Raw genomic sequence first — 15,401 nt, 5'->3', positions numbered from 1 at the left:
GACTTGTTGTTACATGTATCTAGTGCTACCTAACATATGTAGAATTCCTGCTTTATCGTGTCGACACATAGGGCAATCTGACATGCACTGGGTTCAGTGTATTAAGTAACCTGGCACGTAACTTAAATTTAGTCTGTCAAATCTCACGGAAGTTGACCTCTCTAGCCTGCTGTATCTAGTGCTACCTAACATATGTGGAATTCCTGCTTTATCGTGTCGACACATAGGACAATCTGACATGCACTGGGTTCAGTGTATTAAGTAACCTGGCACGTGACTTAAATTTAGTCTGTCAAATCTCACGGAAGTTGACCTCTCTAGCCTGCTGGTAGGTCTTATGCCTGTTACTCAAAATATTTTCACAAATCTTCCTCCATTTGCCATATGGAATGAGTTTGAGTGAGAGAGGGTGTAACTTGTGCATCTAACCCACAAAACCATTCCCACTGGAGCTGCTTCTCCCCTCCTGCAATTCAGAAAGAAATTGAAGACCCATCTCTTCAAAGAATAGGAACTTAACATTTTCTAACTGATCAACGTGCATCTCAGGGCTGTTGCTCACTTTTTTCAGCGCAGGAAACAGCTGTCCAACACCACTCAATAAACATAGAACACACCTTTAGGAAGGTAGGATCCTTCTAGCATGGTACCCCCACATTGTGCCTGGTGTGTTTTTGACTTAGTCTGCTGGAATCCTGCTAATCAGTACCCCAGCAACGGTGCTTTCTCCCCTAAATTGACATAAGTACTCTGGCACCTCCACAATTGGCTACTGGTGTACCCTTGAAGGTCCCTAGCATGTGGTACCATGGGCATAGGTGTGCATTGTGCCACTCATGGGAGTCGACTTAAGCTACGATTACAGTCCTGCCATTGCAGCGTGTGTGTTTGTGCTTGCACCTCTCTCAACAGATATAGGTTTCCTCATATCTGAGGTCACTGCACTTAAAATCTATGTCACCCCTATGGCAGGCTCTTAAGTTCTGAGGGCAGGGTGCTTGGTTATAAGTGTGAGGGTGCCCCTGTATGAGAAGGACACCCCTAAAAACCTCGGGTCAATTCTCCGGGCTTTGTATGTGCTGTCAACCATTTTTAGACATATTGTGGCCATCCGTCATTATGAGATGCCTAACTATATAGTGACTGCGTCAAACCTGGCCATGTTTGGTGTCAAACATGTTGGAATCATACACCAACCCCAGTGTTGGATGTGTGATTCCATGTACTGGACCCGGGGCTCCCTAGGGGACACAGCTGTACTCCCTGTAACTGTAAACACTAATGGGGTCTTGTCCATGCGGTGCCAGGAAGGACAAAGTTCTGAAACAAAAGTAAAGAAACCTGGCACCCAATTTAGTCGCTGCTGTTTATTTAAATGCAGACTGAGAACCTCCGTTAATTCTATTCAGAGGATCTTTTCAACTTAATTATACACGAAAAATAATTTCTGCAAAGCATACCAATTTTGTAATCGTCAGAAATGTGAAAAAACACCATAAATTTTTTTTTTAGACAATAGATAAAATCAAAAGCAACGATTTGTGAATACATCAATTATGGTACAATTGAAACAATTTAGTCACAATTTAAAGAACACAATTTAAAGAATGAAAAGTACACCAGAACAATGTTCACTTTTGCTAGGTCCTGCTGTGCATATGTTTTTGTCATTTCATATAGGACCTATCCCACTTAGGACCGGATTGCAAAAAATCAAATCGAGCACTTAGTCTGAATTGACTGTGTTCTAAAGTTAGTACGCCGTCAGTGGGTGGAAAAGGTTCATATTGTAACTATTGTCAAGTGCAGCAACTAAATTGTGTGCCAGGTTTCTTTACTTTTGTTTCAGTACTCCCTGTAACAGCCTTTCAGGATCTGCAACCAAGCTAGTGCTGCTGACGATGGCTGACACAATTCTGCCCTCCTGCTGATGAGCCAAACTTGAGTAGGGGAAGGTAGAACAATAGGTTTCCTGTCACAGGAAGGAGTGACCACCTCCCAAACAGGACTTCGTGTAATGGGGTAGGGACGCTTGCCAGCCCACCAAACTGCTTTGAAGGGCATATTTGGTGCCCTCCTTGCATACTCCAGTTTGAGCCAGTTCAGGAAACCTTGGTTTCTGCTCTAGCACAAAGCTGTATAAAGAACATGGGAGTATCCTCCCCTCTGTCCAGCCCCTCCTCTGGGAGAGGACCCGGAGTTGTTGCAAACCTTTCCTTAGGGTACTTAAGGGCTCCACTGTGGTTGAGTCCTTAGATTCGTCGTGGGACAAGACTCAACTCTAAAATTATGTAGCGCTTCAATCGTCTGGACACTTGAACTTCTTGGGACCGCACCCAGGAAGACTCCTGCTGCTCCTGGTCTCGCTGTTCTTCAAGTCTTCTTTGTCGTCTGTGCTTCATCCAGGTTCTTCAACAGAGCTGTGGGCATCAGGACACCCGAAGAAGTCTCCTTTCCCTTGCACGGCAAAAAAGCTGACCGGTCTGCTGCTCCTGTACTCCTTTGGACTTCCCGAGGCTCTGCAACACAGGTGGTGGTACTGCATGTGAGAAGTTGGCCTGGTATATGATGCTCACTAGTTCTAGTGATCACCTTGTACCATGCCAAGCAACCCTTATGATGATTGGTTGTAAGTCAACCTTATAGACCAGCTATCCTAGTAGCGTGGACAAAGCAGTCTTAGGCTAAACTCTGTAAAGGCATGTAAAGCAAGCTGTTTTACCATACACAATCCCCTTGAATACCAAATAAGAGGACACCACACAGATATATATTGAAAATATATATATATTTATTTACTACAAATATCCCCTATACTCTTTATGAGCACAGAAGCAAATGCGTTAAAACAAAACACAGTTTAAATATACAAAAGTTGCACAATATGGATGAGCCCTAGGGGCCACCTAAACCATATACTAAAATAGTGGTATAAGAACCACCAATCGGAAAGGAAATAGGCCTAGGCCCTGGGGAATCGCTGGAGCTGTTCGGGACTAACAGTGAAGAAGTCGGGAAAGGCCCGCGGGACTCGGGTGCAGCGCTTAAAGCACACGCATGCACCAATGCAATGTCAATGGTGCGTAAAAGTTATAAAGTTATTGTTTTAGGAACCTTCCGACTGACCTAGACGGACAAAACTTTAGACCTAGACACTAGAGGTGTGTACTAGTGTAGGAACACCGGCGTTGCTGAGTTACCTCACCCACAGGAAGCGGGTGCACAGGTGCGAAGTTATGTCGGGTTTCGTCACGCAGGTCGATGGTGCCTGAAGATGAAGATGCTGCAGGCGGGTCGTCGAGGAGAGTTCCTGTGGATCCAAGGGTGGATCTGAAGTGGTGAAGACCTGAAAGCAGAGGGGACAATGTTCAAAGTCACTTGCCAGTGACTACCGTGGGACCAGGATGGAACCAGGCGATGTCGGGTGCAAACAGGTGAAGAGGTGTAGCTTGTCTCTGCAGCCACGTGGATACGAAGAGGTCGAGGACGTCCAAGAGTCGGTCACGGGCTGTCCCACAAAGGCTCTAGCTGATGGCGGTGTCTGCAACTTGATTGGAGCAAACAGGCCTTGGCTAATGCAAGCCACGCAGGAAGTGAAGAAAGCTTGTTACTCGGACCAGCAAGGTCAGAGCGGGTGCACCTTTTTAGGGGAGCGAGGGCCAGTCTGGAGCAACCAGACCAGCGGCGTTGTTCGTAGATTTCGTCGCCAAGATGGCCACCAGCCAACGGGCTAGCGACCGGGATGATGCGTCGAGTGGCAAAGTGCAAAAGGGCCCCACGCAGATCGTGGAGATGCTGGGGGGCTGATCTTAGGTGCAGATGCTGCTCGGTGGTGGGGCTTCTCAAACCCCAAAGCACAGCGTTGAGGGAGCCTCGGGTGCTGCGCAGTCAGCTTCTCGGGGGGTCTTTCTAGATGGCTGGTCCCACGTCTCTCGATGCCTCCACGGGTCTCTTCTTTTCAGGGACTGTGGATCGGGCTGTGAGATGTCTGGGAATCCAGGTCTTGTCGGGCTCTGGGCTCAGGCTCCGGCGGGAGGCGGCGGCAAAGCAGACGTCGAGTTGCTGGTTGGTACCTGTATTCACAGGGTGGTCACTCCTTGGCCACAAGGGAGATTCTCTTCGGTCTTCTGTGCAGCAGAATGTCGAAGTCCAGTTTTCTTCTTAGTTTCAAGTCGAGTTCAGGATGATCTGAAGTCTTGGGACACAGCTCCTACTCTTATTCCAAATCTAGGGGCCGGATTACCTGCTAGGTCCCTCCTCTGGGTGGGACCAGGAAGGGGGGTGGTTACACCCCCTTTCCTTTGTCCATCTCCGCGCCAGGACTGGGGCTGGGAAGCCCCAGCACCGGTTTGGACTGGCTTATGCACAGGGACACCTTGTGTGCCCCAGGCTTGTCTCATTCTATTCAGCCCTGTCCTACCCAATACACAAAATCCTGTCTGGGGTGGTGCTAGCACCTCCCAAGGCAGGAAACCCTTTGTCCAAGCCTCCCTCGCTGGGAGGACTCCCAGCAGCAGGAGGTCAGACTTGTGTCTGTGGTGGCAGCATCCATTTTGTGATGCTGAGGCTCATGTTTAACTTTACCCGGGTTTCAGGTTATGTACATGTCGTGTCCCTCTAGAAGGGTGGAATGCTACCCCCGTCGCCAGAACTGGCAAGGGGGTAGTATTCCAATTCGTATTAAACCTTACTCGACATGTTTTGATAAAGCCAAACCAAAGATAGCATTCAACCGCGAGGTTCATAATGCACTTAAGAGTATATGGTATGGCAGTATCATGGAACAGCTAAAGGACGTGGTTCCGAAAGCTGCAGACAGGCTCAGCTCATGCTAGAGCACCATCTCACATATTTCCAAGCACTCTGCCTCCAGGATTGATGAGGCCTTCCATAGGAGTGGCTGATAGGAACATATGTGTCCATTTTAAGTTAGATATAGACATACTATACCTAAGTAAGGGGTGATTACACCGACCTACCCCAGCTAAGTGATCAGCCAGTTGTGTCAAGTATGGAGGCCAGGCCAGGGGTGGCATAATACATGCTGCAGCCCCTGGTAGGCCTTGGAAACACCTATGCCCTGGGTACCTGGGGTATACTGTTACAGGGGCCAATAAGGTGAACCAGTTCCAATTCGTAATGCACCTAGTGTGCATTGGCATTAATTTAGAGAGAGAACAGCAGGCTGTGGGTCTGATTAGCACGCCCACAGCCACATTAAGTCATAAACCAGTGAAGCAAAAAGCAAAAATTTGGGGTGACCATAGGATAGCAGACCCTACTCTCCAACACAACTCCCCCCCCCCAAACGCAGGGACATTAGACTAACCTTGACCAGTTGTGTCTTCATGTTCTAAGTGGAAGTACCTGGAGAGACCATCTGCATTACCATGGTCAGTCCCTGGGCGGTGCTCCACTGTAAAGTCCATCCCCTGTAGGGAAATGGACCACCTGAGCAGTTTGGGGTTTTCACCCTTCATCTGATTAAGCCATAAGAGGGGCTTATGGTCGGTCTGAATCTTGAAGTGAGTGCCAAACAAGTATGGTCTCAACTTCTTCAGGGCCCACACCACAGCAAAGGCCTCCCTCTCAATAGCTGACCAACGTTTCTCTCTGGGGGTCAGCCTTCTGCTAATAAAAGCAATGGGCTGGTCTTGACCATCTACATTAAGTTGTGAAAGCACAGCTCCCACTCCCAACTCAGAAGCATCTGTTTGGACAATGAACTCTCTTGAGTAGTCAGGACTCTTCAGGATAGGTGAAGAGCACATGGCCTTCTTCAGGTCATCAAATGCCTTTTGACAGTTTACTGTCCACTGAACCTTTTTGGACATCTTCTTGGATGTCAGATCATTAACCACTTCGACGCTAATGACAAAGCCAGCTCGTCATGGGCGTTACCTGCCCTGCGCTCATGACGAGCTGGCTTTGTCACAAACAAGCCATTTATTACTTTTTCAGCGCACAGCAGGTAAACGCGGTAGCGCTGAAGCAGTTAAGAGGAGTCACAATGGACCCATAGTTCTTAACAAACTTCCTGTAGTACCCAGTCAGGCCCAAGAAAGCTCTGACCTGAGTCTGGGTGGTTGGAGGGGACCAGTCCTTTATGGTCTGGATCTTACTCTCCAGTGGTTGAACTTGGCCTCCACCTACAAGGTGGCCCAAGTATACAACTTTACTCTGCCCTATCTGGCACTTTGTGGCCTTGATAGTGAGGCCTGCCTTTTGCAGAGCCTCTAGCACTTCCTTCAGGTTGACCAGGTGATCCTCCCAGGTGGAGCTGAAGACAGCAATATCATCCAGATATGCTGCGCAAAAGTCAGCCAACCCAGTAAGGACTTGATTCACCAACCTTTGGAAGGTGGCAGGTGCATTTTTCAAACCAAAGGGCATCACCACAAATTGGTAATGACCTCCTGGGGTAGAAAATGCTGTTTTGGCTTTGGATTCCTCAGCTAACCTGATTTGCCAATAGCCAGCTGTCAGATCAAATGTGCTCAAATATTTGGCAGAAGCCAAGTTGTCTATGAGCTCATCTGCCCTTGGAATAGGGTGTGCATCTGTCCTGGTGACAGCATTGAGTCCTCTGTAATCCACACAGAACCTCATCTCTCTCTTGCCATCTTTGGTGTGAGGTTTGGGGACCAGAACCACTGGGCTAGCCCAGGGGCTCTCTGAAGGCTCAATAACACCTAATTCCAGCATCTTTTGCACCTCAGTCTTTATACAGTCCCAGACATTGTCAGGTTGCCTGTAAATCTTGTTTTTCACAGGAAGACTGTCACCAGTGTCCACCACATGGGTACACCAGTTAGTCTGACTGGGTGTCAATGAGAACATATGTCTATATGACTGCAACACTTATCTACAGTCATTTTGCTGATGTTCAGTGAGGCTGCCATCTAAGGCCACACCATCAACTGAGCCATCTTCAGGGTTCTGAGTCAGCAGGTCTGGGAGAGGGTCACTCTCTTCCTCCTGCCCCTCATCTGTAGCCATGAGCAAGCCCATGTCTGCCCTGTCAACATATGCCTTCAATCTGTTAACGTGGAACACCCTGTGGGGGCTCCTGGGAGTTCCTAGGTCCACCAAGTAGGTAACCTCTCCCTTCTTTTCAATGATAGTATGGGGCCCAGACCATTTGTCTTGGAGTGCTGCTGGGGCCACTGGCTCCAACACCCATACTCTCTGTCCAGGCTGGTACTCGGTCAAGACAGCCTTTTGGTCATGCCAAGCTTTCTGTAATTCTTGGCTGGCCTCAAGGTTTTTGGATGCCTTCTCCATATACTCAGCCATCCTGGAGCGGAGACCAAGTACATAGTCCACTATGTCTTGTTTAGGCTTTGTGAGAGGTAACTCCCATCCTTCCTTCACCAGACATAGGGGTCCTCTTACAGGGTGCCCAAACAACAATTCAAAGGGGCTGAAGCCAACCCCCTTTTGTGGGACCTCTCTGTAAGCAAACAGAAGGCAGGGTACAAGGATGTCCCATCTTCGCCTGAGCTTTTCTGGTAATCCTTTGATCATACCCTTTAGGGTCTTGTTGAACCTTTCAACAAGCCCATTGTATTGTGGATGATAAGGAGTAGTGAACTTGTAGTTGACACCACATTCCTTCCACATAGCTGTTAAGTATCCTGACATGAAGTTGGCACCTCTATCAGATACTACCTCCTTAGGAAACCCCACTCTGGAGAAAACTCCAAGTAGGGCCCTGTCCACAACAGGAGCTGTAGTGGTCCTAAGGGGAATTGCCTCTGGGTACCTGGTGGCATGGTCCACCACCACCAGTATGAATCTGTGCCCAGATGCTGTAGGGGGATCCATTGGACCCACAATATCAATCTCCACTCTTTCAAAGGGGACCCCCACCACAGGTAGTGGTATCAGGGGGCCTTTGTGGTTCCACCTGCTTTGCCACTGGCTTGGCAGGTTACACAGGAGCGACAAAACTCCTTTGTGTCTTCAGACATGTGAGGCCAGTGAAAGTGAGGGACAAGCCTGTCCCAAGTCTTATTCTGGCCTAGGTGTCCTGCTAAAGGAATATCATGGGCCAAGGTTAGAAGGAAGCCCCTAAATTGCAGAGGTATAACCAACCTCCTGGTTGTACCAGGCTTGGGGTCTCTACCCTCTGAATAAAGGAGCCCATCATCCCAATACACTTTATGGGTACCTTGAGCATTCCCAGCAGCCTCAGCAGCAGCCTGCTGTCTGAGGGGTTCAAGAGAAGGACAGGTTAACTGAGCCTGCCCCAAGTCTGCCCTAGAAGGTCCCCCTGTCCCCAGAAACTCAACCTGATCAGGTTCAAGTTCTTCAGGGACAGTTCCTTCAGGGGTCTCAAGATCATCTTCCTGTGAAGGCTGATCCTCACTTGTAGGCAGTTGGGAAGGCACAGCCTTTACCCTCCTGTTCTTCTTCTTGGAAGGTGCTTGGTCCATTGTTCCAGGATCCAAGACCTGAGGTTCAGAGAGGCACTTTTTGGCCTGTGACCTGGTCACAGCAAGGACATGTGATGATATCCCTAACATCTCTGCATGAGTCCTGTACTCAACTTCTGACCATAGAGAGCTCTCCAGGTCATTGCCCAACAAACATTCAACTGGGAGATTAGCACTAACCACAACTCTTTTTAGGCCAGTTACCCCTCCCCAGGAGAAATTAACAATTGCCACATTATGTGTAGTAGTGACATTGCTGGCATTGGTCACCAGGTAATTATCACCTGGTATGTATTGTCCAGGGTCCACAAAGTTAGGTGTCACCATAGTGACACTGGCACATGTGTCCCTGTATGCTTGAGCCACTTTTTCATTAAACAAAGGCGTCTGCCTGTACTTGCCCAGATTACTGGGGCTGACAGTAGTGGACAAATCTATTTCCACATCACAAATCAGAACAGCCTGTGTAGGGGTTCTGACTAGGCCAGACTCTCCCTCAGTTCCCAAGGTGATACCTACTACCCCCTTAGTTTTTGAACCAACACTGCTGACTGTACTATTGGGTGCAGGGGCCTTAGGGGCTGCAGTGTTGGGGGCTCCACCCTTTTTACACTCACTGGTCCTGTGAGAGGTGTTTTTGCAAGTACTACACCAGGGTTTTCTTTGACCTTCTTTCTTCTTCTTCTTGGAAGTTTGGGACCCACCCTCAGTATTAGTTTGGGGCCCTGTTGAAGACTTCTGGTCTTTAGCTTTCTGCTCCCCACCCTTCTGGTCTGTTTTCTTTTGGTCACCACCCTGGTTCTGGTTCTTTTGCTTAACTCTGGTTCTAACCCATTTGTCTGCCCTCTTTCCCAATTCTTGGGGAGAGGTCAGATCTGAGTCAACCAAATGTTGATGCAACTGCTGGTTCTGACAAATATTTAAAATTTGTTCTCTCATAAGTAAATTGTATAATCCTTCATAGGCTGTAACCTTACTTCCCAGCAACCAGCCCTCCAGAGCCTTAGTGGTACATTCAACAAATTCAGACCAGTCCTGAGTCTGTGTCTTCTGGGTTTCTCTGAACATTAACCTGTACGGTTCAGTGGTTAAGCCTAACCCATCTATCAGAGCACTCTTCAGGACCTGGTAGTTTCTAGAATCCCCATCACTAACTGTGAGGAGTCTGTCTCGGCCTCTACCTTCAAATGAGAGCCACAAGATTGCTGCCCACTGCTCCTGAGGGATCTGCTGTACTCTGCAGGCTCTCTCAAGTGCAGTTATCCATTTGTGGATGTCATCCCCAGCTTTGTAGGGGGGCACAATCTTACTCAGGTTTCTATTGTCATAGGACCTGTCTTTATCCTTAGGGATAGTGCTGCCACCAGTGGATCCTAATCCACTCTCTCTAGGCTGTATTGCTCTAGCAAGTTTCTCTTGGGCCAGGGCAACTTCTAATACTTGCTTCTGGATCCTAAGCTCAGCCTCTCTCATTTTGGCCTCATGTTCCCTCCTCTGAGGGGATGTCATTCTCCTTCTGGAGTGACCATGAGAACCTCTAGAAGCATGGGAAGTGTCAGATTCACCTGAGTGATTCCTTCTCCTCCTAGACTCCTGGTTAAGTCCGCTTGGGGGTTTGAGTGGGTTTGACCCTGACTCAGTCCCAAATTGGCTTAAGTTAGCCTGGCTAAGTCTCCTGACTGGCACCTGACTAAGTCTCTCATCATCAGAATCACTTTCTTCTTCCTCCTCTTCCTCCTCTTCCTCCTCATCATCCTCATCATCCTCAGGCTGAGTAGCTCCAGTTTTCTGGTTTTCCTCATCTATCTGGACAACAGGGACAGGGGCATCAGTGTTATCATCTTCAGAGGGAGAGCCTCCTTCTCCAGACCCTTTGGGGTCATGATTGGAGGTCTTTAGAGCTTCAGACTGGTCTAAAAGCTCTCTGATGTGTGCTGTGGTAGGGGTTGGACCCGTCTTGAGACCTCTTAAGGTACACAGCTGCCTCATTTCTTTAAAGTTTAACATAGCAAATTTGGATGGTGCCTTTGGAGGGTCACTCTCAACAAGGACAGGTCCAGTGGACCCCTCTGCTCCAGACATTGCTCTAGTGTGGGTGGATATGTTGCAATCTACCGACACTGGTGTTTACCTACTAAACCTATCTAGTAGTTTTAGTCAGGGTGTGCTACTCCCTATCCTCTACAACAACTAAGTTCAGGAGAACTTAAGTATACTAGTCTTGTTTTATATGTACCTAACAGGTACCTGTATGATCTTTCAAATGATACTCTCAAAGATTGTAATGGTAAAACAACAGCAAGCTCAAATCCCAACCGCTGCTCACCAATGTGAGAAGTTGACCTGGTATATGATGCTCACTAGTTCTAGTGATCACCTTGTACCATGCCAAGCAACCCTTATGATGATTGGTTGTAAGTCAACCTTATAGACCAGCTATCCTAGTAGCGTGGACAAAGCAGTCTTAGGCTAAACTCTGTAAAGGCATGTGAAGCAAGCTGTTTTACCATACACAATCCCCTTGAATACCAAATGAAAGGACACCACAAAGATATATATTGAAAATATGTATATATTTATTACTACAAATATCCCCTCTACTCTTTATGAGCACAGAAGCAAATGCGTTAAAACAAAACACAGTTTAATTATACAAAAGTTGCACAATATGGATGAGCCCTAGGGGCCACCTAAACCATATACTAAAATAGTGGTATAAGAACCACCAATCGGAAAGGAAATAGGCCTAGGGCCTGGGGAATCGCTGGAGCTGTTCGGGACTAACAGTGAAGAAGTCGGGAAAGGCCCGCGGGACTCGGGTGCAGCGCTTAAAGCACACGCATGCACCAATGCAATGTCAATGGTGCGTAAAAGTTATAAAGTTACTGTTTTAGGAACCTTCCGACTGACCTAGACGGACAAAACTTTAGACCTAGACACTTGAGGTGTGTACCAGTGTAGGAACACCGGCGTTGCTGAGTTACCTCACCCACAGGAAGCGGGTGCACAGGTGCGAAGTTGTGTCGGGTTTCGCCACGCAGGTCGATGGTGCCTGAAGATGAAGATGAAGATGCTGCAGGCGGGTCGTCGAGGAGAGTTCCGGTGGATCCAAGGGTGGATCTGAAGTGTTGAAGACCTGAAAGCAGAGGGGACAATGTTCAAAGTCACTAGCCAGTGACTACCGTGGGACCAGGATGGAACCAGGCTATGTCGGGTGCAAACAGGTGAAGAGGTGTAGCTTGTCTCTGCAGCCACGTGGACACGAAGAGGTCGAGGACGTCCAGGAGTCGGTCACGAGCTGTCCCGCGAAGGCTCTAGCTGATGGCGGTGTCGGCAACTTGATTGGAGCAAACAGGCCTTGGCTAATGCAAGCCACGCAGGAGGTGAAGAAAGCTTGTTACTCGGACCAGCAAGGTCAGAGCGGGTGCTCCTTTTCAGGGGAGCGAGGGCCTGTCTGGAGCAACCAGACCAGCGGCGTTGTTCGTAGATTTCGTCGCCAAGATGGCCACCAGCCAACGGGCTAGCGACCGGGATGACGCGTCGAGTGGCAAAGTGCAAAAGGGCCCCACGCAGATCGTGGAGATGCTGGGGGCTGATCTTTGGTGCAGATGCTGCTCGGTGGTGGGGCTTCTCAAACCCCAAAGCACAGCGTTGAGGGAGCCTCTGGTGCTGCGCAGTCAGCTTCTCGGGGGTCTTTCTAGATGGCCGGTCCCACGTCTCTCGATGCCTCCACGGGTCTCTTCTTTTCAGGGACTGTGGATCGGGCTGGGAGATGTCTGGGAATCCAGGTCTTGTCGGGCTCTGGGCTCGGGCTCCGGCGGGAGGCGGCGGCAAAGCAGACGTCGAGTTGCTGGTTGGTGCCTGTATTCACAGGGTGGTCACTCCTGGGCCACAAGGGAGATTCTCCTCAGTCTTCTGTGCAGCATAATGTCGAAGTCCAGTTTTCTTCTTAGTTTCAAGTCGAGTTCAGGATGATCTGAAGTCTTTGGACACAGCTCCTACTCTTATTCCAAATCTAGGGGCCGGATTACCTGCTAGGTCCCTCCTCTGGGTGGGACCAGGAAGGGGGGTGGTTACACCCCCTTTCCTTTGTCCATCTCCGCGCCAGGACTGGTTTGGACTGGCTTATGCACAGGGACATCTTGTGTGCCCCAGGCATGTCTCATTCTATTCAGCCCTGTCCTACCCAATACACAAAATCCTGTCTGGGGTGGTGCTAGCACCTCCCAAGGCAGGAAACCCTTTGTCCAAGCCTCCCTCGCTGGAAGGACTCCCAGCAGCATGAGGTCAGACTTGTGTCTGTGGTGGCAGCATCCATTTTGTGATGCTGAGGCTCATGTTTAACTTTACCCGGGTTTCAGGTTATGTACATGTCGTGTCCCTCTAGAAGGGTGGAATGCTACCCCCGTCGCCAGAACTGGCGAGGGGGTAGTATTCCAATTCGTATGACACCTTACTCGACATGTTTTGATAAAGCCAAACCAAAGATAGCATTTAACCGCGAGGTTCATAATGCACTTAAGAGTATATGGTATGGCAGTATCATGGAACAGCTAAAGGACGTGGTTCCGAAAGCTGCAGACAGGCTCAGCTCATGCTAGAGCACCATCTCACATATTTCCAAGCACTCTGCCTCCAGGATTGATGAGGCCTTCCATAGGAGTGGCTGATAGGAACATATGTGTCCATTTTAAGTTAGATATAGACATACTATACCTAAGTAAGGGGTGATTACACCGACTTACCCCAGCTGAGTGATCAGCCAGTTGTGTCAAGTATGGAGGCCAGGCCAGGGGTGGTATAATACATGCTGCAACCCCTGGTAGGCATTGGAAACACCTATGCCCTGTGTACCTGGGGTACACTGTTACAGGGGCCAATAAGGTGAACCAGTTCCAATTCGTAATGCACCTAGTGTGCATTGGCATTAATTTAGAGAGAGAACAGCAGGATGTGGATCTGATTAGCAGGCCCACAGCCACATTAAGTCATAAACCAGTAAAGCAAAAAGCAAAAATTTGGGGTGACCATACTCTCCTACACTGCAACTCCCTCGAGGCTTGACCTGTCCCTGTGCACTGCGTCAACTTGCCAAGGCCTAGGGTTGTTTGCTTTGCGCTCCAGAGATCTTTGGGCTACAAGAAGCTCAAGCCTCTAGCATCACTTCCTTCCAAGATAAGCGTCCTCACTGCATCCTCTACACCGTGGGCCTCAATCTTTGGCAAGCTGCTCATGGTCCTCTTGTGACTCCTGTGCCATTGACCTGAGGATACCCTCTTCAGTGGGCTCCCCTGCTTGCTTGGGACCTGCTCTGACTCTCCTGCTGTTGGTGAGTCCCTTGTACCTTGCTGGTCCCAACGTTTCTCCCTTTTCGTCTTCCACGCCAGTTGAGGCTACCAAGGCTTGTTAGTGCATCTGGTGGACACCGACCACCTAGACACTGACCTCCGGCGTGGGACCACACGTGCAGGGCTCCTGGTCTTCCTCAGCATAGTCTGGTCCTCACAGCTGCAGTGACATGCTCACTATCAACTCTTCAGAACCTCCCGACATCTGTGGGCATTGTGCCTCCTGATCACCTCCGAGTAGCATAGACCCTGTCCTCTGTGCTTGCAGGTTCTTCACTTCCTGAATCCACCCTTGCATTCCTCACACTCCTTCACAGTCTTCTCCAGAGGCATCTTCTTCAAAGTCGTCCATTGTTGTCTACGGCAGGTTCCGACGTCACTTCACCCCTATGCACTCTGCTTCTCAGGTGTAGGTAACCTGGATCCTGGGGCATCCGTGGCTGGGGTGACTATCCAACCTTCTGTCTTCCAAAGGAATTCTTCAGGGTCCTCCAGGAAGGGTCCTTCTTGAAAACTGCACCGCATCTTCTCCATTGGCTTCCATTAGACACACAGCTGTGTTTCCACTCTGCAGACATCCTCTGTGGGGGTACTTACCTTGGGTGGTTCCTTGTATCCCCGGCTCCACTGGGTCTTCTGTGCCAAGTCCCATTCTCCTTTGCAGTTTGCATTCCACTTTCTTAATATATGGTTTGGTCTCCCTCTGGAGACCACTGTATTTTGTGCTATTTACCTGATTGCTTTTGAAGTTTTCTTGTGTATTGTGTTGATATCTCCGGGTAGGAGAGATACCAATGTGATGGTGATATTGTGTTGTAATAAATAGACTTATTTTTTCTAAACACTGTGTGGTTTCTTTTTATCTCACTTACACTACAGAATACACTGGTAAAACAAGCTGATTTTCCCTCCTTCAAGATAAGCCAGAAGGTTGCTCACCACAGCTAGCTACCACTTTGAGTGCTTTTTATAGTTATCAAAGACCACTAAAATCACCATAAGGGTTGCCTGGATTAGTGCATGGTGCATCACGTGAATAAGTGTGCACCATGTACTAAGCCATCCTCCTACAACACCTACCACCCTTCCCTTAAAGAAAAATAATTATATATTGATATATACATGTATATATATATATATATATATATATATATCATTGAATATATTCATTCACTAGAAAAAAAACAACGTGAATTAGGCTTAGATTTTGCACACACAAAACGATAGAAATTCAGCAGTTATAGTTATCTCAAGTAACACAAGTAACTATTATTCTATTGAATTTGTAGGGCGCACAGCTGCCCCAAGGGCTTTCCTGGCGCCGACTCGGTACCAAAGCTAAGATCAAGCAAGGCGGAATCTAAGAATTGAAGAGCCAAGTCTTCAAACTTCTGCAGAATACACATAGTGAGATAGGTAGAGAGATCTACATGGTAGGTCCTAAATAAGAAAAGTACTGGCCACTCATGCAAGCAAGTCTGGATTTCGGGTCAGAGAACCTCATTTGCTTGGCATAGCGCAGACGACGAGAGGATTGGAAACGTTGAACTAGATTTTGCAAATATTTAGGGGCAACTCAAATTTTAACTTTGAACTTGTAGGACAGGGCTTTAAA

The 15,401-nt window shown here is 48.4% G+C and overlaps 1 protein-coding gene across 11 annotated transcripts in view; it reads left to right on the top strand.

Annotated features, from left to right (window-relative positions):
- The window catches only part of PPP6R1 (protein phosphatase 6 regulatory subunit 1), a 1,126,148-nt gene that overhangs the window by 677,608 nt on the left and 433,139 nt on the right, over positions 1-15,401 (top strand). The window lies entirely within an intron of this gene.

The sequence above is a fragment of the Lissotriton helveticus genome, chromosome 7 (genome assembly GCF_964261635.1).
Source record: "Lissotriton helveticus chromosome 7, aLisHel1.1, whole genome shotgun sequence".
NCBI classification, from domain to species: Eukaryota; Metazoa; Chordata; class Amphibia; order Caudata; family Salamandridae; genus Lissotriton; species Lissotriton helveticus.
This window is presented reverse-complemented; position numbering and strand designations above follow the sequence as displayed.